Genomic DNA, 25,886 nt, shown 5'->3' on the forward strand with positions numbered 1-25,886 from the left:
TCTTGAGATGTTTCAGGGGCCCTTTGGAGTATCCCAAAGTTAGCTGGAGGTCAAAAGAACTTTATTTAGAATTTTACTAGAGGAGGTTTTAAAACACCTGGTTAAACAGGATCATAAGTCACTGTAAAACAATATTTATGTATTCAACTAAAGTGACAATAAAAGGTTTTTAAGGGCTTTCCATTGGTGCTTATGGTAAAGAACCCACCTGCCAATGCAGGAGATGTAAGACACTCAGGTTCGATCCCTGGGTCAGAAAGACCCCCTGGAGAAGGGCATAGCAACCCACTCCAGTATTCTTGCCCGAAGAATCCCATGGACAGAAGAGCCTGGCAGTATATGGTCCATGGGATCACAGAGAGTTGGACACAACTGAACTGACTTAGCACGCGTGCACACACAGCAAATACAGATCATTTAGAAGGCAAACGAATTCACAATTTGTTATTAAAAGTAGCTCAGCATTCAAAAAAACTTGGTGCTCTTAATAGAGGGAAAGAGAACCCTTGTGGGCTTGTGATCAGTGGCTCCCAGAATTTAGGATTTCATGACACTTTCCCCTCACCCCTTGCCCAGTAAGAGAGACACCAGCAAATGATTGGCAGCTTTTAATTCTGGCAAATGAGCATATTATTTAAAACATAGTATCTTCAATCAATCGTATTTTGTAAAAGCATGAGCATTTAAACATTTATTTTTAAAACACTTTTAAATTAAAAAGACAAAACCTAAGAACAGTGACAATCTTTTCATTGTGGACAAAGAATGTCACTTGCCATATCAACAAATAAGGGTTGTTTCAGTGATCAAGCCATCAGCCATTCCGCTGGTATGATAACTGGGTATGTTATTTCCATATGATAAAATAAAGGTAAATGAGATAAGAGTTTTCAGGTGACTTCTTCAGGAGTAATTATGTTTTAGATATGTCTATCTAAAATAGTTTCTCCAGATTTTCGGTAACTTGAAACTTTAGAGTGTTGCTAAAATTAAATTAAATGAAGAGAATTCATGGGATAGCCAGGTGATTTCAAATAAAGTAATATACTGGAATGTTAATTGCTAAACAGGTCTACTTTTGTGTTCTTACAAGAGGAAAACTAAAGATGTTTGGGGTTTATTAGACATGTGTCTGGCACCACATTGAGAAAAGAAACTATGCTACCAGACAATGTAAGTTTCTAGAGGTTATTTTGCCAACCAGGAAATGTTGGTATGACAAACAGTTCACAGTTACTTGCTGCTTGTTGGTTTTAACTAGAGAGTTTTTAATGGTTAAAGTTGTAATATGTAATTAAAGCTACTAGAAATAATAAAGGAAACATGTCAGTATGCAAGGTAAGTAGGATGTGTGTTTTCAACAAGAGAAGGTATGAGAAATGGAAATACATTTTCTTAAAGGGAAAGAGGGACTTTTACTTAGAGCTGGTTTTCTAAATGGAACAGAAAAATAAGAGATAAACTGAAATAGACACAGAAAATTGTGGAAGCTTTGTGGAAAGGGAGCCCTGAGAAAATAATTTTGTACACTGCAGCCGGGGATTGGATTAAACTTAAATAGGTAAATAAATTTTGTTATTGAGAGTGGGCCAGCGCAGGACTGGATTTTGGTTCACTTTCCCTCTGTTAAGAGCACAAAGTTTTCTTGGAATGCTGAGCTACTTTTGATAACAAACTGTGAATTCATTTGCCTTCTAAATGATCTGTATTTGCCATGCGTGGATGCGTGCTTAGTCGATTCAGTCGTGTCCGACTCTGTGATCCCATGGACGGTACACTGCCAGGCTCTTCTGTCCATGGGATTCTCCAGGCAAGAATACCGGAGTGGGTTGCTGTGCCCTTCTCCAGGGGGTCTTTCTGACCCAGGGATCAAACCTGAGTCTCTTACATCTCCTGCATTGGCAGGCGGGTTCTTTACCACAAGCACCAATGGAAAGCCCTTAAAAACCTTTTATTGTCACTTTGGTTGAATAAATATTGTTTCACCATGACCTATGATTTACACATTTACATATAAAGATTCTAGCAAGGATTTGCCAGCTAGATTCTAGCATGGACAATCAGAGACATTGCTCCTCAAATTCTTAGACAAACTGTCCCTCTTGAAAAGTACTCTTGTTTTCTCTAATGCAGTACTTTAATAGTATGTATCTAATCCAGGTGGCAATATGATGAAAGAATCCTTAGACAAGGGAGTTAGAGGACCAAACCTGTGTGGCCATTCTCGAACTGAGATTTCAGATACAAGAGTTTGCTAGGGTTGCTCTAAAAGAGTAGCATGAACTGAGCTTAAAGAACAAAAAGTTATTGTCTCAGTTCTGGAGGCTAGAAATCCCAAAATCAAAGTGTTGGCAGGGCTGTTGCCCTCTGAAGGCTGTGAGATGAGGATCTGTTCCCTGCCCCTCTCCTTGGCTTGCAGACTTTGTTCACAGAGCGTTCTCCCTGTATAGATCAAACTTCTCCTCCTTATAAGGACGCCATTCATATTGGATTATACCCACCCCAATTACCTCACTTTAACTTGTATGTCTGTAAAGATTTTATCTGCAAATAAGGTTACTTTCTGAGATCCTGGGTGTTAGGACTTCAATACGTGAACTTTGAGGAGACACAATTCAACCCTTAACACTCAGCAACCTCTCTGGCTTCAGTTTCTCATACTCAGAGGAGACTATTGGCCTTAATGCTCCTTAAGCATTCTTTCAATCCCAGCTTTCCAAGATTCGCTCAGCCTTTCTGAAGTGGCCAAGTCTGGTCCCCTTATTCACAGGACTATAAATATAAAAATTTTCCTGACCCAAGCCTGCCAGCCAGTCCTGGAGGGTGGGAAATGAGTAGGGAAATGCTACAAGGGTGGGGTTTTCCTTTAACCTTTTGTTATTTGCAGGAGTTCTGTAATCAGATAAACTTTCAGGGTGTGGTGAACTGGGGGTCCTGACATCCCAAAGGCAAATAAGCAAACTCCAGTGACATTTGTTCTTTTCCAAACCCCGAGGTTTTCTGCGCTCCAACTATAGATGACAAAACTGTTCCAGGAGAGTTGCAGTGTTTTGTTCTCCATGCCAGTTCATTAGCAGCAGAACGGCTGCCGGGCTGTAATCCAACCTGGCTGACATCAGCTCCCCAGTAAAAGAAGGACAGAGCTGGAGCTGCGTCTGTGCAGCCAACAGGGATCAGGAGGGCTCGGCTGTACTGACACGTTGGCAAAAAAGAAAAGAAAAAAAAAGATAGAAAGAAGGAAGGAAAGAAGAAAGGAAGGATAGACGGGGATAAGAAAGTTGCAGAAGTTTAGAGAACGAAGAGGGCACCTAGGTTCCTCAAGGGACTCAGACAGGAAAGCAGGAGGGAGGGGGACTAGGCATGGCGATAACCCAAATTAAGGTCTGGCCAGCATCGTCTTCAGTATTTAGAAAAATTGGGGTGTGCTTAACCTATAAATAAAAGCCATGGATTTTAGAAACCTAAACTAGGAGCATGTGTGCAAAAAAGAAACCTATATAAGGAAGTTGAGCTGAACTGTAGTTATGGGAGGCCCAGTAACAGCCCACTTCCTTTCTCTGTGCCTTTTTTATTCATCTCTAAATGTGGTGATGGTAATACAATTGCACTCTTCTCAACTTAAAAATACTTTTCTTCTGAATCACCTGACAAGTCTTTTTTTCCCCCTACACAGCACTTACATCCATTAGGGGATCTTCCAGAGCCCCTGTATCAGTCTAGCAGGTCTCGTCGGAAGCTTCCAGCTCTCCAGATGCTGAACGCAGTCCATGGCTCAGTCACCGACCCCTCACTATTTTCCTTTCTTAATAAAGTGTCAAATTTTTATGTTTAAGCTATGTTTTATTAGGAGCTTCCTGAGCTTTCTTTCCATGGAAATTCTCTGTTCCCACTTCTGGACTTCCCTCCCAGCTTTATGATATTAGAGAGTGAGCTTGCATGCCACTTTATAATGTTTGAAAAGCCTGGATACTGTATGAGTGTGTCCACATCTCACCTTCTGTTTCTGCCACGTGTAACTGGGCAGGGAAGGGGAAAAAATCATCTTTGTGGCTCCACTTCCCAGCTTCTCAGAGGCAGATCATGTGCCTGATGGGATAGGCACGTTCCTGGCTACACAGTAGCTGAACAAAACCAGGACACCAATGAGCTCATCATAAAAGAAAAATCTGGAGTTAGGTGAATCGAGGGTGAATTATAACACATTTCAACAACTTACTGTGGCTCGACTCCATTTTCCAACTCAGTTACCCTCAGTGTATGTCTCTCAAAATTCTACATTCTCCTGCTGCTGCTGCTGCTAAGTCACTTCATCATGTCCAACTCTGTGCGACCCCATAGACGGCAGCCCACCAGGCTCCCCCGTCCCTGGGATTTTCCAGGCAAGAATACTGGAGTGGGTTGCCATTTCCTTCTCCAATGCATGAAAGTGAAAAGTGAAAGTGAAGTCGCTCAGTCATATCCGACTCTTAGCGACCCCATGGACTGCAGCCTACCAGGCTCCTCCATCCATGGGATTTTCCAGGCAAAAGTACTGGAGGGGGGTGCCATTGCCTTTTCCCCTATATTCTGCTATCTCTCCCCATCTATATATACCCTCAGATACAGACTCTTAAATCCTCCCAATTAAATCGAACTCTTGGATACTAAATTTGACTTTGCTTCTTTGGAAATTATATCTAAATTTAGTTATTCATCCATTCATTCAATAGCAAGGGTTGGGTGTCTCCCATCCATCAAGCATGTTGCTCAGTCATGGTATGCATAGGATAATAGGAAAGGCTACCTGCTTTGGAGGAACCCCTAGTTCCAGGTCTCCTCCAATCCATGTGAGCTCTGGGTCTGGGTTTTGACTTTGACTTTTTGAACTTATAGTACCCCTGCTTCCTTTCCAAGGAGGAACTTGGTTTCCTTGCTAATGGCAGAACATTAATATCTGCCAAATCCCTGCACTCAGCCAGACGTCTGGTCCCAACTTCTCCTGGTTCTTCTTGTCTCTGAAGCCCATCACAGCAACCTGGAGTTTCCACTAGGGTACAGCAGTTTTGTCCACATATCAAAGTTTAGATCCAGAGCCTTTAGACCTATGGGACCTCTAAAATGTTGCTTCTGTGGGATCTCAGCCCCGTTTGTTTCCTCAGCCTGACTACCACTGGGCTATGACAGAGTTCTAAGAGCCTAGGATATCTGAGAACTCATCTGTGACAAATGAAAGTGGGAGCCAAAGAAGATTCAAGCTATTTCCCACTGGGCTGAGTAGTCAGAGTGGTATCTGGTGGCAGCAACCTTGCCAGGCCCTTGGGAGACCAGGTCTGCCCTGCACACAAGCTCCTCAGCCATTCTCGCTGCATCACCTCTGGTGGGGATGGTGGGGAGGTGGTTTCTGTGTAGTGATGTAGAGAAGAAGCAAGTGGACACTGGGCACAGCCTACGCCTAGAGGAAGTCAGACCTAGAGAGTATTACTGCCAGAAATGCTGCGTGTGCAGCAATGCAGAGGATGGAAAAAGGACCTTGTGGCCCCACTGAATCTAACCAGGAAGAGACACTCAGACATCCAGACTGTGGACATTCTACAAAACAACTGTCCTGAACTCTTCAAAAATATCAAAGTCAAGACACGCTATTAAGTAAAAAATAAATAATAAGAACCTGCTGTATAGCACAGGGAACTCTTCTCAATATACTGTGCTGACTTACATGGGGAAAGAATCTTAAAAAGAGTAGATATATGTATATATGTAAATGATTCATTTCTCTGTACACCTGAAACTAACACAACATCATAAATCAACTATACTCAAAAAAACACCTTTTTTAAAGAAAGATTTTTAAAGAGAGAGGCCTGTTCTAAAGAAAATTAAAGAAACATGATAGCTAAATGCAATGTGTGATCCTTAATTGGATCCTGAACTGAAGAAAATATACAGCCATAAAAGACATTATCAAGATAATTATGTGGGACTTCCTTGGTGGTCCAGTAGTTAAGATTCCAAACTTCCACTACAGGGGGCATGGGTTCAATCCTATGTTGGGGAACTAAGATCCCACAAGCCATTGGTGTGCTGCCGAAAGAAAAAGACAATTGTGTGTGTCTGTGTGTATGGGAAGATGAAGAAAGAGAAACAAGTGTGGCAAAGTACTAACAACTAGTAAATCTAAATGAAAGATATATAGCTATCCGTTGTACTGTTGCCTCAACTTTTTTGTAGGGTTGAGGACAGGCAGTGAGAGAAGATGGCATGAGCAGACTGGCAGGAGCCAGGGCAGGCATGGCAGCCAAGCTAGCTCTGAACCAAGATCTTGTCCCAGTGAGAAAGCTGGGGAGGCTCAAGAGGGAGGGGACATACGTATAATACCTATGGCTGATCCATGTTGATGCGTGACAGAAACCAACACAATATTGTAATTATCCTTCAATTAAAAATATTTTTAATGCAAACATTAAAAAACAAATTAAAAAAAAAAATCAGAGACCAGGCAAAAGATTAGGCGGGCAGACTGACCATAATCACAGGGAACCTACAGCTTAGTGCACACCTGGGTCAATCCCACCATCTGGGGGCCAGATGTGGGTGCAGCAGGCAAATTCCAGGCCCACTAATAACAAAGAGCTCCCAATAATGCCACGTGTAGCCTTTGGAAGCTCAGGACCAGGGAATGCTGAATGATCAAGTGCTTGGCCGTTGTTCCAGAGGCCAGACAGAATTGAAGCCAGCAGAAACTGCCATGTCTGCCTGTTGCTAGCTCAAGAGCCCAAAAGCCCGAGGAAGGGGTAAGCGCTCCTTAAGAGGCAGGGACCTCACTGGTTGTGTTTGCTCTTAACTGGTTAAGTTTTGCATTGTCAGATTAAGTTACTTATTAAGCCCACAGATGTCCCCCTAAGTCCCCCCACCCTTACACACACACACACACACACACATTTTTTTTGTCTTCTATTCCTATTTGTAATTCTTTCTGGCTGTCACTATTCCTCTCCTGGTTTTATGCCATTATGATGTGTGGAAAACATTAGGAGACCTCTCTACAGTGTCTTAAAACGCCTGACTGCAGAGCTGAAGACAAAAATCAATCAAAGCTGGTTTTGGACTCAATACTGCGATGCGTCATTTCCAAAGGTCAGGGAGCTGAGTGCAAAAGTGACCAAATTTCCAAGCCCTCTGGATTTGTCATCTTTTGGCATTTCCATAAGTTTTCTGACCCCTAGAGGAATCGCTGGTGTCTCTTCCTTGACTCTGGTAAACTCCGCTGTCCTGAGCAGAGCTTCCCCAGTTCTGGACGGGACCAGTCAGCCCTCTCCTCTCCAGGGCTCCTGAGCCTCCTTCCCCTTTACGTGGAGATGTACAGTTTGGAAGGTCAGCCAGGGGTTGATGTGACGGCTCCAGCCAAGGGCTCTGCTCAGTTTCCACCACGCGGCTCAGAAACAAAGCAGCCATGACGAGTATTGCCAAGACTGTGTGCTGGGAGCCAGGAGCAGATGAATTCCCGGTGTGAGTAAGGAAAACAGCAACGGAGTTTGCTGTGACTGTGATTAACATCCAGGATTCAACCAGGAGAAGGCCCCTCCTGAGAAACTATAACATTTGCACAAGGGGCTTCTTTCAATTTTAATCTCTCTCTCTCACACCCTCTCTTTTCCCTTTCTTTGGTAGCAAATCCCTACATTCAAATATACATTTTAGACAAGAACCAATACCTAAAAGAGATCAAAACTCAGCCTGTCTGATTTTTTGTGGGGACTGTGGAGCTACATGGCCCCTCCCCAGTCAAGCCCAGGGGTGCTTGGGCTCTATTGCCCCTGACCCACGCACACAGGGAATATGCTTCTCTGATCATGATTCATCAGGTATTCCTCCAACAACACCTCCCCATTCCTCCCCCAAACTTGTTCAAGAACTTCATGGAGTGAGAGTTGTACGGGTGGCCAAAATCCTCATTCGAATTTTTCCATAACATCTTATGGAAAAATTCGACCGAAATGTTGGCCAACCCAATATCTCTTTCTTAAAAGTTGGAAAGTGTCCTTTGATAGAAAATGAGTCTGATAATAATGCATGATATCTTCAAAACAGAGCACTGGCCTGAATTTACTGTATGTCATCCTCCTAGAAACATACAGGTGTGATCACAAGGTCTCATTCCCTTGGGGTCAAGAAGGCAGCACTGACGCATGTTTCCCTTACCTCCCTCATGAGATGGGAGAACCCAGGATGTGGCTACCTTCGCCAGTTCTATTGCACTGGCTTTGTGTTAACTCAACATCTTGGATCAAATTGAACTTGCTTCATTTTTTTATTATTACACACTCTATCAGCCACTTACTTTTCCTGCCATTGACCGCTAGTTACATTTTCATCTATAACCTCAGACGTCAACAGATACAAAACTGTGGGAAAGTTTGACTCTGAAGCAATGGAAAGTTCCCAGATGTGAGAACAACACAGCAACCTATGGTGGGAAAGGCCACTAAACAGCTTTATTACATCAGCTATCACAATAGCAGACTCTTGGGGTGGAAAAATTATTATTTTACAAGATTACCAGTCATCCCAAAAGAACAATGTGTTTTTAGCCATTCATTTCAAATTTGGCTCATTCCTCTGTTACCTACTTATTTCCCCCCCTTTTTTTTTTTTTTCCAATAGCGGTTAGACTGTATTTCCCTAGGCCACGCTGGCCAGATTGCTGTGTACTCTGAAAATACAAATAGTGATGATCCATATGTCTCCTGTTCCTAGCCTCACCTCTAGTCCCCACCAGGGTCCCTTCTGGGAATCCCCAGAGAGCATCTCACCTGGACTCATCAAAAAGCTCGGAACCACCATGGGCTGCCATCACTCTCTTCCTCTGCCCTGTCCCTCCCCAGTGATATAAACTGCCCAGCCCACACTCCCCAGGCAAATGTGTGAAGGTGCCTCAAGCTTGCCTCCAACATCCTCAGCCAACAACTCCTTCGGGCACATTGCCACTGCCACCACCTCTAATACACAGGGGCCTCAGTGTACCAACATAGAGAGGACTGTTCTGGATGTCATGAAGTTTGGGGACAAAATGGGGGAAGGTCTCCTCCCTTTTATGTAACATATCTATATGAATGAAATATTAAGGCAGTAATACCTTTCATCCAGGGTCTTAGAGTTTTTGATGAGAATAATTATCTTAGTCCACTTAGGTTGCCACAACAGAAATACCACAGACTAGATGGCTAATGTGTGCTAAGTCACTTCAGTGGTATCCAACTCTTTGCCACCCTATGGACCATAGCCCACCAGGCTCCTCTGTCCATGAGATTCTCCAGGCAAGAATACTGGAGTAGGTTGCCGTGCCCTCCTCCAGGGGATCTTCCCAACCCAGGGATCAAACCCATGTCTCTTAACATCTCTGGCTTTGGCAAGGGGGTTCTTTACTACTAGTGCCACCTGGGAAGGTGGCTTATAAAAACAAAAATTTGTCACAATTCTGGAGGCTTTGAGTCCAAGATCAGAGTGCCACCCTGGCTGGGTTCTGGGGAGGGCCCTCTTTAGCACTACAGACTTCTGACTTCTTGCTGTCACATGACACAGGTGGCTAGGGAACTCTGTGAGGGGTCTTTTGTAAGAGCACTAAGCCCATTCATGACCAAATGGGCTCCAAGCTCATGACCTAATCACCTCCTCAAATCCTCACCTCCTACTACCATCACATGGTGGAGTTAGGATTTCAACATAAGAATTTTAAGAGGACACAAACAGTCAAACCATGGAAATCAAGCTTTCAGATTTTACATACAGGCCTTTTTCTTCTGGGACTCAATCCTGGGTACATGGAGGTAAGACCAGGGTTTGGGGAGTCCTATGTTTTTGGAACTATGCCTCCTAACAAAAGCTTAACAAGCTTTTCTGTTTAAGTCTCTCTCCCCTTAAATTAGTTCTCTTTCCCAAGTTTATTCTTCCTCTTAAAAATCAGTTTCTGGCAGCTCAGTTCACCAAACAGGCCCAGACACATCTGAACCCCAGCAGGGGATGGCTTAAGCTTAAGCTAAGGCCATTGCTGTAAAACTTTCAAGTTTACTGCAGACTCTTTAGCTAGTATGTATGCTTTAAAAAAAAATTGACAGATAACATCAATCATTCATTCCCAAGTTAGTCATTTGCCTTTCTTTTGCCTTTTCTTCATGAGCTCTTGGATGTTAAAAGGCACATTGGCGGGGTCATTACTGATTATTTGACTCATGCACATTAGCTACGTATGAGGTGTATCATTCCTGTTTCTCCAGGTCAGCATTTTGTTTGCCTAAATGAAATTTACTCAGATGGATCTTTACTAGGATGTGGAGCGATTGGAACCCTCACACATTGCTGGTGGGAATGGAAAACAATGCAGCCTCTTTGGAAATCAGCCTGGCAGTTCCTCCAAGAAGCTGAACAGGGAGTTACCATTTGACCCAACAATTCCACTTCTAGGTGTGCACCTATGAGAACTGAAAACATATGTTCACAAAACAACGTGTCTACTAATGTTCATAGCAGCATTATTCAGCATAGCCCGCAAGTGGAAACACAACTACCCATCAACTGAGAATGGATAAATAAAATGTGATATATGCATGCAATGGAATATTATTCAGCCACACAAAGGAATGAAGTACTGACATACTACAATTAGGATGACATTTTTTACTGTAAAATTCTAAGTATTTCACTAAACAAATGAGTATATATTTTTCATTTTCTTTTAGCTGCTTTCATCATCTAAAACAGGAAAATAGTGGGGAGGTGCTTTCTTTTTTTTAATTCAGACGCAATTCACAAAGCATAACCTCCCTCCCCCTGCCCTTTATATTAGCCCTGCGGGATCTCATTTGGCCAACCAGGCATCAAACTCACGCCCCCTGCAGTGAAATCAAGGAGTCCTAACCACTGGACTGCCAGGGAATTTCCACCTCCCCCGTCTTCAAAGCATACAATTCAGTGGTTTTTAGTATATTCACAGCTATCTGCAACCATAACCACTATCTAATTCCAGAACATTCTTATCATCCCCAAAAGAAATCTCATACCAAACAGGAGTCACTCCCCATTTCCCTTCCCTTCAGCCCCTGGCAACAGCAAGTCTACTTTCTGCCTTTACGGATTTGCTTGTTCTAGAGATTTCTTATAAACAAAGAAAATAAAATCATACAACATGTGGTCTTTTGTGCCTTCTTCTACTTAATGTACTGTTTTCAAGTTTCATCCAATCTGTGACCAACACAGATATATCCCTGCCTTCTCTGGGAGATTCAGGCAATTCAATACAGCACATGGCTCCGTGGGAGTACAGGGAAGGAACAACCACTCAAATGTGACAGGCCAAAGAAATCTTTCTGGGCCCTTGCTCCCTACTAGAGGCCTGCAGTTGAGCCCAAGTCAGGGACGCAAAAAGCAGAGTGAGGAGAAAGAGGAAAGCGCATACGCAAGGACCCTGAGCTGGAAAGAGAACACAGCATGTTCTGGGAGCTAAACTAGTTCAGGTCCAATCTAAACATCTGGTCTGTTCTGAGTCCAGGCTAATAATCTGTTCAGGAATTCAGCAGTCTGCCAGGGCTCTAGCTTGTTTAGACTTTACTGTGTGTGTGAGAATGTTTTCAGCTGCAAGTAACAGAGGTTGACTACCACAGGTTTGAAGTTATTTATTACCTCATGTGACAGGGTGGGCAGACTTCAGGGTTGCTGGGTTCAGTGGCTTGACAATGTCTTTAGGCCCCAGCTTCTCCCCGTCTCTCTGCTAACTACCTGTTGAGCTTCTCTCTAAGGCAAATTCCCCTTGAGGCTATACAACCTGGGACATGTTTTCCTGTTCCTTTTCAAGAAGAGAAACACTTTCTTCTCTTTCTGAAAGCCCCAGCAAGCCTTCCCTGGTATCTCATTGGCACAAATTCTTCAACAGAGTCCGAGTGAGGGAGCAGTTACCATGAGCGACTTGGATTAATTATGTAGCAATGGATTGAGGGTTGGGGAGTCAACCTCAGCATGACCACACCAGGGACCCTAAACATACTGGGTGCCTTGGGCTGGCACTGGGCTCAGCAACAGCTGCCTTGGGGTCCATCTTCCACTTTTGTATCCAAAAATATGTCCAAGCCCAACTTCAAAGTAAGATGAGTAATGCGGTTTGTATTCTACAGGTTTTGTGAGAACTGGCTATCATACCAACAAACTTCCCAAAAATTATCTGTAAACCTCTTTTTCTTTCCCCAAATTTCCACTTCTCACCACAGCCACCACATCTCTTTCTCTCTCTCACCCCATCTTCCTCCTCAGGCTTCTTACAGCCAAACTGGTTGTTACCTCTTTAAACCACTTAGCTTGCATCTCCCACCCAACAGACACTACAGCTGCCCCACGCAAAAGAAGATTTCAAGTCATTCTACTGTTCCTTTCCTATGTTCCTGAGGGCTTCACTTCACTCTGCCAAAAATTCAACAGGAGATCTGCATGCTTATATTGGTGTTTCTGCACCCAAAGGCCTGGAACCTAATCACTTCAAACTCTTCCCACTCAATAAACTATTAAGAGTTTTAAAACTATTAAAAGATCACTATTAAAAGTTATGGCTAGTTCTATTTGGGAAAAAAATAACTTCAATATGGCTAAAATACCACAACCATGTTCAAAGACAGACAAAAAAAATTGACAAGTATTTGTAAAATACATGACAATTCCCAGAATGTACATAATAGCTTTTACAAATCACTAAGAAAAAGACGAACATCTCAAGGTTAAGGATATGAAATGTTAGTTTACAAAAGAGAAGGAAATAACACTTATTTTAATTTTTGCTTACTAGATTGGCAAAAAATTTTTAAATTACTAATACCTGGTGTTGGCAAGAACATGGAACAGTATGTGCTGTGGATGAGATGTTGACTGCAACAACTTCTCTGAAAGTAAGTCAATCTGCATTTGGATCAATATTTAAAATATTATTTATTTTTGATCAAGCAATTAATACTTCTAGGAATTTATTCTAAGGAACTATTCAGGGAAGGGCACAAAAATGTATGTACAGGATATTTATCTTAACTCTTTTTACAATGGCTAAAGAAGAACTTTACTGTTCAGCTACAGGAGGTTAATTTAATGATTTATGGTAAGTTTGTGTTTTTAAAGACTTACTTACCTAGGACTGCATTTGAAGATTCTAGCTCAGTGACAGGTATATATATGAATATTTATTGAATAAACAGATATAGTAGATGTTCTATAGTCACTACAAATGATGAAGCAAATTTGTATTTATTGAAGTGGAAAAGGAAAAGCACATCACTAAACTGCATGAATAATCTCATCTTTGTATAAAAATCATGTATATGTGTATCCACAAAAGAAAGTTTAGAAGGCTATCTACCAAAATATAAGTTGTGGTTCTTCCTAAATGGTAAGATTATAAGTATTTTTTTGCATCCTTTTTTTTACCTTTAAGAAATGTCTGGATTTTTTTAAACTGTAAGCATATGTTACTTTTATACAAGAAAAAGGAAATAAATATATTTATTTAGAACAACAACAAACATCTATGAATCCATTTGTTACTGAAACACACAGACATGAAAGTAAGCATAAAGTATTTCGTAGTTTTACATATCTTGCTGGGAAAGTCTGAAGATGGCAAAGTCCTTGTAGAAGCTTGCCACCAAGAAAACTCAACAAATTGTCAACATTTTTTCAAAGAATATACACAAAGCCAAGTCACGGGGAGTTCTTCAGCAACATACTGCATGATGAGGTACTAAATAGGCAAGGAGCCAGATGGTACTGCCTTAGGTCCGGTCAAGGGGCATTTCCTGAGCCACAAGATCTAGGGGCTGAGCTGTGGTCCTCCTCTGGCCACCATCCTGCCCACAGGGCCAGAAATCCAAGGAGCCAAGCTCACCCACTTCTAGACCATGCGCTAAGCATCTGGGAACTGGAACAGGCCCTTGCATTTGCTTCCTACACAGACCTCTTCCCTAAATATGACCTCCAGAGATCACTGAGCTGGTGGTGTACACTTGCCGAGTCAAGTGATATTTTTCTATGAAGGGATGGGTGACTGGGTTGTCTGCAAGACGTGTTTGTGCAAGAATCCCAGGAATGGGTCATGAGTTGGGAAAGGGGTGCAAAGAATAGTAAGCAGATCAGAGGCTGGTTTTCCATATTTTTTTGGTGTGGAACTCTAAGAATTCTGATAATGCCAAATTTGAAGCCAGCCTTCCAGGCCAATACGAAGGTATGATTATAAAGGAAAGAGGATAAAATATGCTTTGTACAGTATGTTGGCGTAATTTCTAATTTTCAATATTTAGAAAACATTGTATGTAAGCCTACATTTGTATTTTTGCCCTGGGTTCCACAAATGTCAGGATGGGTCTGGAGGCAGAGAACAAAATCAAGTAGACCAGTTTGTCATCTGAGGAGTCCCATATCATATGAGTGGGTCTTCAGAAGAGCATAGATGGTGCTCTCTAGCCTCATGGACAACATAGATCTAGGTCTGTCTTGGATGACATCCATGGCTTCCCAATACATCCACTGGTACCATCTAGACTCTAATGAATAAGTAAAGCAGAGAACCAATGATGAAAGGCCTAGTATATACCCAGTCCATTAGAGGAAGCAATGCTTATTAAAGAACAGTTGATAGGCCAAGTACTTGCTAAGATCCCCAAGCATTCGGCCTACAAGCTGTGGAGATAACTGAGACTTATTCGGAGGGAAGAAAGAAAACAAAACTGACTTCTCATACAGCTTTCTAGACAAGTGCTGCTTCCTGGGAATTTCAACTTGGGGTTATGCATGAGTTTGGAGGCAGAGTCAAAACTAATAATAAAGGAAAACTGAACTGTCCTTATTCTTAGGAGATACACAAACAGGTATTTAGGGATGAAGATGTCTGCCATTCACTTTGAAATGGTTCAGCAATAATAATAGTAACAAATAATCAGAATTTTATATATATATATATAAAGAAAATATAATTGTGGAAAAATGTTAATTGATGAGTCTAGGTGGAAGGAATACAAGAGTTCATCTTACTAGTCTTGTAACTTTTCTGAAGGTTCAAATTCTTTTAAAACAAAAAAGTTTCAAAAGAAGAGATGCAGAGCAATCTATAGTTTACTATTTGGGGAGAAATGTGTACATGCGCTCTGGAAGGAAACAGAAGAAGCTGATACTAGTGGTTGTATCTGGGGAGGAGAATTGGCTTAAGGGATGGCATACGAGAGAGATTTACTATATAGTTTCTCTAATTGTACTGCAGGAACCACCTCAAATTTTTTTAACTTGTGCACAGGTGCTCTATTCAGAGAGAAAGGAAGAGAGAAAGACAAAGACAGAAAAAATTGTTTTAAAGGTAGCCACAGTTATTAACCAACAACAACAAAAAAACTTCACTTCCATTGCACAATCATTAGAGAAACTATCACTTTTCTTAATCTATTTTAGGCATGTCCACGTACACTGATCAAAATCACTCAATATCATTCTAAAAAAAAGAAAGTCACTCAGTCATGTCCAACTCTTAGGGCTGACACATGGGATGTAGCCTGCCAGGCTTGTCTGTCCATAGAATTCTCCAGGCCAGAATCCTGGAGTGGGTAGCCTTTCCCTTCTTCAGGGGATCTTCCCAACCCAGGGGTCGAACCCAGGTCTCCCACGCTGCAGCCGTATTCTTTACTGTCTGAGCCACCAGGGAAGCCCCTCAAAATAAAGAGCAGAACAAAACATGCTGCAGCTCAGAAGAAAGTACAGTTAATATTTTCCTGTTTCCTTGTAGCCTTTTCCCTACACACATGTTTTTTTTAACATAGTTGAGATCATACTTATAAACTTTATGACCTACCTCCTTTTTGTTTCAATATTATATCAAACATTTTTCACATTCTTGAAAACTCTTTTCAGACAAAAATTTTAATAGCTGCATGACATACTGTCCTGTGATATCCTACAGTGTATTTGACCATTCCCTATGGTTGGACATTTAGATTTGCAGGGGTTTTTTCCTATAATAAGTAAATTTGCAGTGAACATAATTATTTAAAATTCTTCATCTGTTTTCAATTATTTCCATAAGCTAGTTTCCCAGTAGAGAAACTACAGGGCTGTGGGGGTTTAACACATTTAAACACTCTTGAGATGAATTATTAAATTCTTTTCTTAAAAGATTATTCCAGCACTGCTTCTTGCAGTGCCAAGGGCCTTCTAGATTCTGTAGTAACTGGACTAGAATTCAGGAGAGCTAAAACCAGCTGTGTGATCCCAAGAAAAGTAATTTTAAAATATATAAATTTAAAAAAAACTTACATGATTTTTAAACCACTTTGACATTTCCCCCCAAACCTCCCAACCACCATGAAATAGCAGGGAGATATCATTCCCATTTGAAAGATCAGAAAATGAGGCCCAGGATGGTTAAGTGATTTTTTTCCAGGATCCCAACTGGTAGACAGACATGGAACACACAACTTCTGGTTTCTGTTTCAGCATGATTTCTACTATCGCACCCTGCCTCTTTGTTTTCATTCTGTCGTACAGTCATTCTGTACCTCAAGATAGGGGTTGTCCTAGAGCTTCCCAGCCTTTACTGTTCACATATCCTGAGGGGAACCTTGTTAACATGCCAATGCTAATAATGAGGCCAGGGGAGTACCCAAGAATGTACATTCCTGACAAGCTCTGGATGAAACAACGCTAGACTGTGGACTGCACTTTGAATAGCAAAGTACAAATCAGTCTATTAAACTCCTCTCTGCAAAATATTCCATACTTCAGTACTTTTCACCTAAGTCAAATTGCATCATGTACTGAAGTCATTTACTATATAGAACCCAACAGGTTCTAAAATGTATAGATCAGTGGATGATGATCAATAACTGACCACAGCCTGAATTCCATAATTCTCTGCCACAGTGTCAAACAATGAAGCTTTAAACTGAATGTAAGTGTGATAAAAAAAAGGTTCTTCAAAATTCAGAGCAACCCAGTACTGAGTATAACATTTGGCTGGAGAGGTCAGAGCAATCCACACAAGAAGCAAAAAATCATAGACTGACTGCATTGTTTAACTACATGTGGCACCTGGGAGCTTCCTAGGTGGCACAATGGTAAAGAATCCACCTGCCAGTGCAGGAGACGCAAGAGACGTGGGTTCGATCCCTGGGTCAGGAAGATCCCCTGGAATGGGAAACAGAACCCACTCCAGTATTCTTGCCTGGAAAATTTCATGGAGAGAGGAGCCTGGCAGGCTACAATCCATGGGGTCACAAAGAGTCAGACATGACTGAGCATACACACACACACACACACGTGGTGATTATTGGAGGAGTTTAAGCTGAGTCTTTGAGGTTTTAGGCAGGATGACAGGTAAATGATGGTTCAGTTCAGTTCAGTTGCTCACTCAGTCATGTCCAACTCTTAGCGACCCCATGGACTGCAGCACACCAGGCTTCCCTGTCCCTCACCAACTCATGGAGCTTACTCAAATTCATGTCCATTGAGTTGGTGACAGTACCATTAGCAAAAATAGGAGCATCAGGAAATAAGCTGACTAGAAAAACAACCATAACAACAATCGTCTCCACCAACTTTATATCCTGGCATGGCCTAGAATGTTACGATCCCAATAGTAGAAAAAAGATTAATTTGAGATAATTTTGCATTAACTTTCTGATTATTAATTAACATTCTGTCTTTTGACTATAAAAACACCTGCTCAGCTTATACGCAGTTTTCCAGGGGTGATGGCTGTGTGTGGATTTCTTCCTCCTTTCTCCCTTTCCTAACAACTGTCCTTGGTGACACAGTTGACTAGAAATAGAAATCTGCATGCTTGTATCAGGGCCAAACTAGCTTGTCTCTGTGGGATTCAGACCCAGAAATGCCATCATGAATTCCTGCTCTCTGTTCACTCTCAGCACATATTGTTCTATAAAAGCATTCACCTAATACTGATTTCATCCTGATTTGCAGGATCCACTGGAAACTTCCTTGCTGGAATCTTAAATTGTTTATGACTTAATTCAGCTCACAAACACACTGCTTCATTGCCTTGTGAGTCCTTGATGCCCTCAGAATAGCACAGTTATTTGCAGCAAAGGGCAAACCTTTGTGCTCCATTGGCAGCCTCTTCTCAGTAGAGCTTGTGGGAGCCTGAGAGGAAGAAGCCCAGACACGCATGCAATTTCCTCCTCTGTTCATCAATTCACTCCATTGTCTTTTTGGTGGTTTGACCTCATGTCACAATTGTAAGATATCTTGGGAAATTCTGAGATATAATTTATAGCTCTTGCTGTACAGAGAGAATATATTTAATTAAAACGATAGCATTAATAGAAACATTTTCAAAGAAGAGAGTTGGAATCTGTTTAAGCCACAAGTCTTCATCAAATTCCAACTGGAATAGTCTCATGTGCAGATTTTTTTCTTCTCACTTCTTATCTCTGATAATTAACAAGGATTTGTGGAACACCCACTCTGTTCAGAGTACAATAATAGTATGCCATTGTTAAGAGTTCAAAACAAGTCGCTAATTCGATAAATCCAATGAAAGAGTTTGGTGGGATTCCCCCCCCCCCTTTTTAGAAAAGCCATTTTAATCCGAGCAATTAACTATATTTCAGTGGTAGAATTATATGGCATCCTGGAGCATGATTCATCATAAATTTGCAGTTGACTGTGAAATGAGATCAGCTTCCCTGGTAGCTCAGCAGTAAAGAATCCACCTGCCAATGCAGGAAATGAAGGTTCAGTCCCAGAGCCAGGGAAGATTCCCTGGAGAAGGGAATGGCAACCCCCTCCAGTATTCTTGCCTGGAGAATTTCATGGACAGAGAAGCCTGACAGGCTACAGTCCATGGGATCGCATAAAGTCAGACATGACTGAGTGCACACACACACACACACACACACACACACACACACACAAAGGATGAGATGGGACTGTGATATGAAGCCACAGAGAAAGGGGTTTATCATTATTTTTTTCTCTCTTCTTGACTTCTGACACTTATAGAATTGGGAGAGATGCTCCAAGTCTGAAGAAAAGACAGATACCACATTAACATCTGTCACAGTAGAGATAAGTAATGAGTTCTCAGAATAATTCTGTTTTTGTCTGGCCATTAAAACCTGCCCTGTGTATTTATCACTTTTCTCAGTCACTTTTTGGGTCAGTAAGCCTGACATAAGCAAAGAAATCCATTCAGATATGTCTTTAATCACAGGAGAGCCTTAGAGAAGTGGCAACTGATTCAGAACAACTTATTATTTCAACCACAAGCACACAGCAGGAAAATAGCCCAATCCAAATAAATTCCCCACAACTTGCATAAGAACGAATCCACAGAATGAGACGATAAAGCTCTGCAGGAAACCAGCTGGGTTTCATCTATTACTTCAGCTGTTTGGCAAGATCTTTTCGACATATACTTTTAAAAACTTTCTTATCTGTGGGACCAGTTGAGTTCTTTGAAATGTCACTTCATCTTGACATTCAAAACGATGACTAAGCTTAGTTTACTGGCTGTGTCCAAACACAAAAGAGAATTTCAGTAAAGTTTCTGGATGATTTGGACCAGAAAGAACATTTTTTTTGGTAATTTGGAACACATTTCAGTTGTTTCACTTTCAGTAATTGTTTGACAGAGACTAAACAATTTGTGTTGCTCCAAGCTTTGCATTTAAGTTTTGGGATATTGTACCAAATCTTACAAAGTATCCAATTTATTAAGTTGTGTAGAGCCCAGATATCATTTGAAGGTAATAAAGATTTCCCAACCAAGTAATGGTAATGATGATGATGCACGAGGCTGCAAATCAGAAAAGAGTTTGTTTGGGATCTTAGGAATTGCAGTTTGGGAGACACAGATTTGGGTAACACTGAAGGAATGTTCCCAGGAAGAGAAAGAGTCCGAACTTATAAAGCCAAAAAGTCACAAGGTTGCTAAAAGTTGCCTGAAGAGAATTACGATCAACTTTGACAAGAAAATATTCGCCCTTAAGGAATCGCTAGGTAATTTAAAGTAGGGGTCTGATAAGTTATTTACGTCAAGAGGTATTTTTGGGTCAGTTCAGTTCAGTCGCTCAGTTGTACCCAACTCTTTGTGACCCCATGGACTGCAGCACGCCAGGCTTCCCTGTCCATCACCAACTCCTGGAGCTTGCTCAAACTCATGTCCATTGAGTTGGTGATGCCATCCAACCATCTTATCCTCTGTCATCCCCTTCTCCTCCCGCCTTCATTTTTCCCCAGCATCAGGGTCTTTTCCAATGAGTCAGTTCTTTGCATCAGGTAGCCAAGGTGTTTTAGGATGAAGGTCCGCTAAGTATTTTGAGTTTCTAACCAGTGTTTCTGATAACTTCATCAGGTCAAAACTTCAGATTCCAACTAAGCTGATATGTTGCCCAAGTCACATTTCCTTAAGAGCTCCATTTAAGAGCATTCTCTTGGCAATACCAGCTCCACTTTGATCTCCTTTTGTAGCTTTTACCTATGATAATAAAGTTAAATCCATTGGGATCAAAACCTCAAACTATTCATTCTCATGTCCTTAGAAACATCGTTTAAAATGTTGAGTACAGCATGAATATACCCCCAGGAGATATTGTCCTCATTTTGCAGTTAATATAAGGGCATCATAAAAGGTGGTCTCAGCATCAGTGACAATATGTGTTATTATTATTAATTGAAATTTTAATCGAAGTAATTGTAGGCCCATATGAAACTGTAAGAAATAACACAGTGAGATCTTGTGTACACTTTGCCCAGTGTCCCCCAGTGGTAACATGTTCTAAAACTATAATACAACAACCTGGATACTGATATTGATACAATCCAGTTCTACCTGGACTTCAGCACGTGTGTGTGTGTGTTTAAGCTTACATCAATGTAGTTTTGTGTATCCACCACACAGTCAAAATACACACAATTGCATCACCACACACACACAGTTGCATCACACAAGAATTCCCTATGCTGCCTTTTCATAACCACACAGGCTTCCCTCCTATCCACCAAACTGTGTTATTTTTTTATTTATCATTTAGTTTTGGGGGCTGAATCCTGACTCTGCCCCTACACTAGGTAATTTATATACATGATCTTATTTCATGCTCACAAAAGCCCCTTGAGATAAGTTTTCGTGTCCCTACTTTTATATGAGGAAATGAAGTCCTCAGTTCAGTCGCTCAGTCATGTCTGACTCTTTGCAACGCCATGAATCGCAGCACGCCAGGCCTCCCCGTCCATCACCAACTCCCGGAGTTCACTCAGATTCACGTCCATCGAGTCAGTGATACCATCCAGCCATCTCATCCTCTGTCGTCCCCTTCTCCTCCTGCCCCCAATCCCTCCCAGCATCAGAGTCCTTTCCACTGAGTCAAGTCTTCGCATGAGGTGGCCAAAGTACTGGAGTTTCAGCTTTAGCATCATTCCTTCCAAAGAAATCCCAGGGCTGATCGCCTTTAGAATGGACTGGTTGGATCTCCTTGCAGTCCAAGGGACTCTCAAGAGTCTTCTCCAACACCACACTTCAAAAGCATCAATTCTACAGTGCTCAGTTTTCTTCACAGTCCAACTCTCACATCCATACATGACCACAGGAAAAACCATAGCCTTGACTAGATGGACCTTTGTTGGCAAAGTAATGTCTCTGCTTTTGAATATGCTACCTAGGTTGGTCATAACTTTTCTTCCAAGGAGTAAGCGTCTTTTAATTTCATGGGTGCAGTCACCATCTGTAGTGATTTTGGAGCCCAGAAAAATAAAGTCTGACACTGTTTCCACTGTTTCCCCATCTATTTCCCATGAAGTGATGGGACCAGATGCCATGATCTTCGTCTTCTGAATGTTGAGCTTTAAGCCAACTTTTTCACTCTCTTTCACTTTCTTCAAGAGGCTTTTTAATTCCTTTTCACTTTGTGCCATAAGGGTGGTGTCATCTGCATATCTGAGGTTATTGATATTTCTCCCGCCAATCTTGATTCCAGCTTGTGTTTCTTCCAGTCCAGCATTTCTCATGATGTATTCTGCAAATAAGTTAAATAACCAGGGTGACAATATACAGCCTTGACATACTCCTTTTCCTACTTGGAACCAGTTGTTGTTCCATGTCCAGTTCTAACTGTTGCTTCCTGACCTGCATATAGATTTCTCAAGAGGCAGATCAGGTGGTCTGGTATTCCCATCTCTTTGAGAATTTTCCACAGTTTATTGTGATCCACACAGTCAAAGGCTTTGGCATAGTCAATAAAGCAGAAATAAATGTTTTTCTGGAACTCTCTTGCTCTTTCCATGATCCAGTGGATGTTGGAAATTTGATCTCTGGTTCCTCTGCCTTTTCTAAAACCAGCTTGAACATCAGGAAGTTCACGGTTCACATATTGCTGAAGCCTGGCTTGGAGAATTTTGAGCATTACTTTACTAGTATGTGAGATGAGTGCAATTGTGCAGTAGTTTGAGCATTCTTTGGCATTGTCTTTCTTTGGGATTGGAATGAAAACTGACCTTTTCCAGTCCTGTGGCCACTGCTGAGTTTTCCAAATTTGCTGGCATATTGAGTGCAGCACTTTCACAGCATCATCTTTTAGGATTTGGAAAGCTCAACTGGAATTCCATCACTTCCACTAGCTTTGTTCATAGTGATGCTTCCAAAGGCCCAATTGACTTCACATTCCAGGATGTCTGGTTCTAGGTCAGTGATCACACCATTGTGATTATCTGGGACGTGAAGATCTTTTTTGTGCAGTTCTTCTGTGTATTCTTGCCACCTCTTCTTAATATCTTCTGCTTCTGTTAGGTCCATACCATTTCTGTCCTTTATCAAGCCCATCTTTGCATGAAATGTTCGCTTGGTATCTCTAATTTTCTTGAAGAGATCTCTAGTCTTTCCCATTCTGTTGTTTTCCTCTATTTCTTTGCATTGATCGCTGAGGAGGGCTTTCTTACCTTTTCTCGGTATTCTTTGGAACTCTGCATTCACATGCTTATATCTTTCCTTGTCTCCTTTGCTTTTCGCTTCTCTTCTTTTCACAGTTATTTGTAAGGCCTCCTCAGACAGCCATTTTGCTTTTTTGCATTTCTTTTCCATGGGGATGGTCTTGATCCCTTTCTCCTGTACAATGTCATGACCCTCATTCCATAGTTCATCAGGCACTCTATCTATCAGATTTAGGCCCTTAAATCTATTTCTCACTTCCACTGTATAATCATAAGGGATTTGATTTAGGTCATACCTGAATGGTCTTGTGGTTTTCCCCACTTTCTTCAATTTAAGTCTGAATTTGGCAATAAGGAGTTCATGGTCTGAGCCACAATCAGCTCCTGGTCTTGTTTTTGTTGAATGTATAGAGCTTCTCCATCTTTGGCTGCAAAGAATATAATCAATCTGATTTCGGTGTTGACCATCTGGTGATGTCCATGTGGAGAGTCTTCTCTTGTGTTGTTGGAAGAGGGTGTTTGCTATGACCAGTGCATTTTCTTGGCAAAACTCTATTATTCTTTGCCCTGCTTCATTCCGTATTCCAAGGCCAAATTTGCCTGTTACTCCAGCTGTTTCTTGACTTCCTACTTTTGCATTCCAGTCCCCTATAATGAAAAGGACATCTTTTTGGGGTGTTAATTCTAAAAGGTCTTGTAGGTATTCACAGAACCGTTCAACTTCAGCTTCTTCAGCATTATTGGTTGGGGCATAGACTTGGATTACTGTGATAGTGAATGGTTTGCCTTGGAAATGAACAGAGATCATTCTGTCATTTTTGAGATTGCATCCAAGTACTGCATTTCAGACTCTTTTGTTGACCATGATGGCTACTCCATTTCTTCTAAGGTATTACTCCCCGCAGTAGTAGATATAATGGTCATCTGAGTTAAATTCACCCATTCCAGTCCATTTGAGTTCGCTGATTCCTAGAATGTCGATGTTCACTCTTGCCATCTCCTTTTTGACCTCTTCCAATTTGCCTTGATTCATGGACCTGACATTCCAGGTTCCTATGCAATATTGCTCTTTACAGCATCGGACCTTGCTTCTATCACCAGTCACATCCACAGCTGGGTATTGTTTTTGCTTTGGCTCCATCCCTTCATTCTTTCTGGAGTTATTTCTCCACTGATCTCCAGTAGCATATTGGGCCCCTACTGACCTGGGGAGTTCCTCTTTCAGTATCCTATCATTTTGTCTTTTCATACTGTTCATGGGGTTCTCAAGGCAAGAATACTGAGGTGGTTTGCCATTCCCTTCTCCAGTGGACCACATTCTGTCAGACCTCTCCACCATGACCCGCCCATCTTGGGTGGCCCCACACGGGCATGGCTCATAGTTTCATTGAGTTAGACAAGGCTGTGGTCCTAGTGTGATTAGATTGACTAGTTTTCTGTGATTATGGTTTCAGTGTGTCTGCTGTCTGATGTCCTCTTACAACACCTACGGTCTTACTTGGGTTTCTCTTACCTTGGACGAGGGGTATCTCCTCACCGCCGCCCCTCCTGACCCTGAACGTGGAATAGTTCCTCTAGGCCCTCCTGTGCCCGCACAGTCACAGCTCCTTGGACGTGGGGTAACTCCTCCCGGCTGCCGCCCCTGACCTCAGACATGGGATAGCTCCTGTGGGGTAGCTCCTCTCCGCTGCTCCTGTGCTGTCACAGCCCGGCACTCTCGGCCGCGCCCCTGACCTCGGACGCGGGGTAGCTCCTCTCAGCTGCCACCCCTGACCTCGGACACGGGGTAGCTCCTCTCAGCTGCCACCCCTGACCTCGGACACGGGGTAGCTCCTCTTGGCTGCCGCCCCTGACCTCGGACGTGGGGTAGTTCCTCTCGGCTGCCGCCCCTGAGCTCGGACGTGGGGTAGTTCCTCTCAGCTGCCGCCTCTGACCTCGGACATGGGGTAGCGCCTCTTGGCTGCTCCTACTCTGTCGCAGCCTGGCACTCTCGGCCGCCGCCCCTGACCTCGGACGTGGGGTAGCTCCTCTCAACTGCCACCCCTGACCTCGGACAAGGGGTAGCTCCTCTCGGCTGCCGCTCCTTACCTCGGACATGGGGTAGCTCCTCTCGGCCATTCCTGCACCATCGAAGCCTGGCACTCTCGGCCACCGCCCCTGACCTCGGACGCGGGGTAGCTCCTCTCGGCCGTTCCTGCACCATCGAAGCCTGGCACTCTCGGCCACCGCCCCTGACCTCAGACGTGGGGTAGCTCCTCTTGACTGCCGCCCCGACCTTGGACACGGGGTAGCTCCTCTTGGTCGCTGCCCCTGACCTCAGACGCAGGGTAGCTCCTCTTGGCTGCCGCCCCTGACCTCGGACGTGGGGTAGCTCGTCTTGACCGTTCCTGTGCCGTCACAGCCTGGCACTCTCGGCGGCTGCCCCTGACCTCGGATGTGGGGTAGGTAGTTCCTCTCGCCCGCGCTCAGCGCGCCGTCGCAGCCGCCCGCGCTCAGCGCGCCGTCGCAGCCGCCCGCGCTCAGCGCGCCGTCGCAGCCGCCCGCGCTCAGCGCGCCGTCGCAGCCGCCCGCGCTCAGCGCGCCGTCGCAGCCGCCCGCGCTCAGCGCGCCGTCGCAGCCGCCCGCGCTCAGCGCGCCGTCGCAGCCGCCCGCGCTCAGCGCGCCGTCGCAGCCGCCCGCGCTCTGATGAAGTCTTAGAGACATTAAATATAGTACAGAATTTGCCCAAACTAACACACTGCTGACCCCATAGACGGCAGCCCCCAGGCTCCCCCGTCCCTGGGATTTTCCAGGCAAGAACACTGGAGTGGGGTGCCATTTCCTTCTCCAAACTAACACACTAGTAGAACATTTTAGCAAGATTCAAAATCAAGTCCGTCTGACCTCAAAACTCAAGCTTTTTCACAACAGTCATGTTGATTACAAGTGTCCCAGTTAGTGTAGGACTTCCCCCAACG

At 43.0% G+C, this 25,886-nt stretch overlaps 1 protein-coding gene across 3 annotated transcripts in view; it reads right to left on the reverse strand.

Moving 5' to 3' along the window:
- Positions 1-25,447, reverse strand: part of LOC132343219 (craniofacial development protein 2-like) — a 48,682-nt gene extending 23,235 nt beyond the window's left edge. For all 3 annotated transcript variants that reach the window (XR_009491934.1, XR_009491933.1, XM_059878871.1), the window contains exon 1: positions 25,018-25,447. The gene's annotated coding sequence lies outside the window, so the exon portion shown is untranslated. The remainder of the gene's footprint in view (positions 1-25,017) is intronic.
- Between the last annotated feature and the right edge of the window lie 439 nt (positions 25,448-25,886).

The sequence above is a fragment of the Bos taurus genome, chromosome 20, assembly GCF_002263795.3.
Source record: "Bos taurus isolate L1 Dominette 01449 registration number 42190680 breed Hereford chromosome 20, ARS-UCD2.0, whole genome shotgun sequence".
Lineage (NCBI taxonomy): Eukaryota > Metazoa > Chordata > Mammalia > Artiodactyla > Bovidae > Bos > Bos taurus.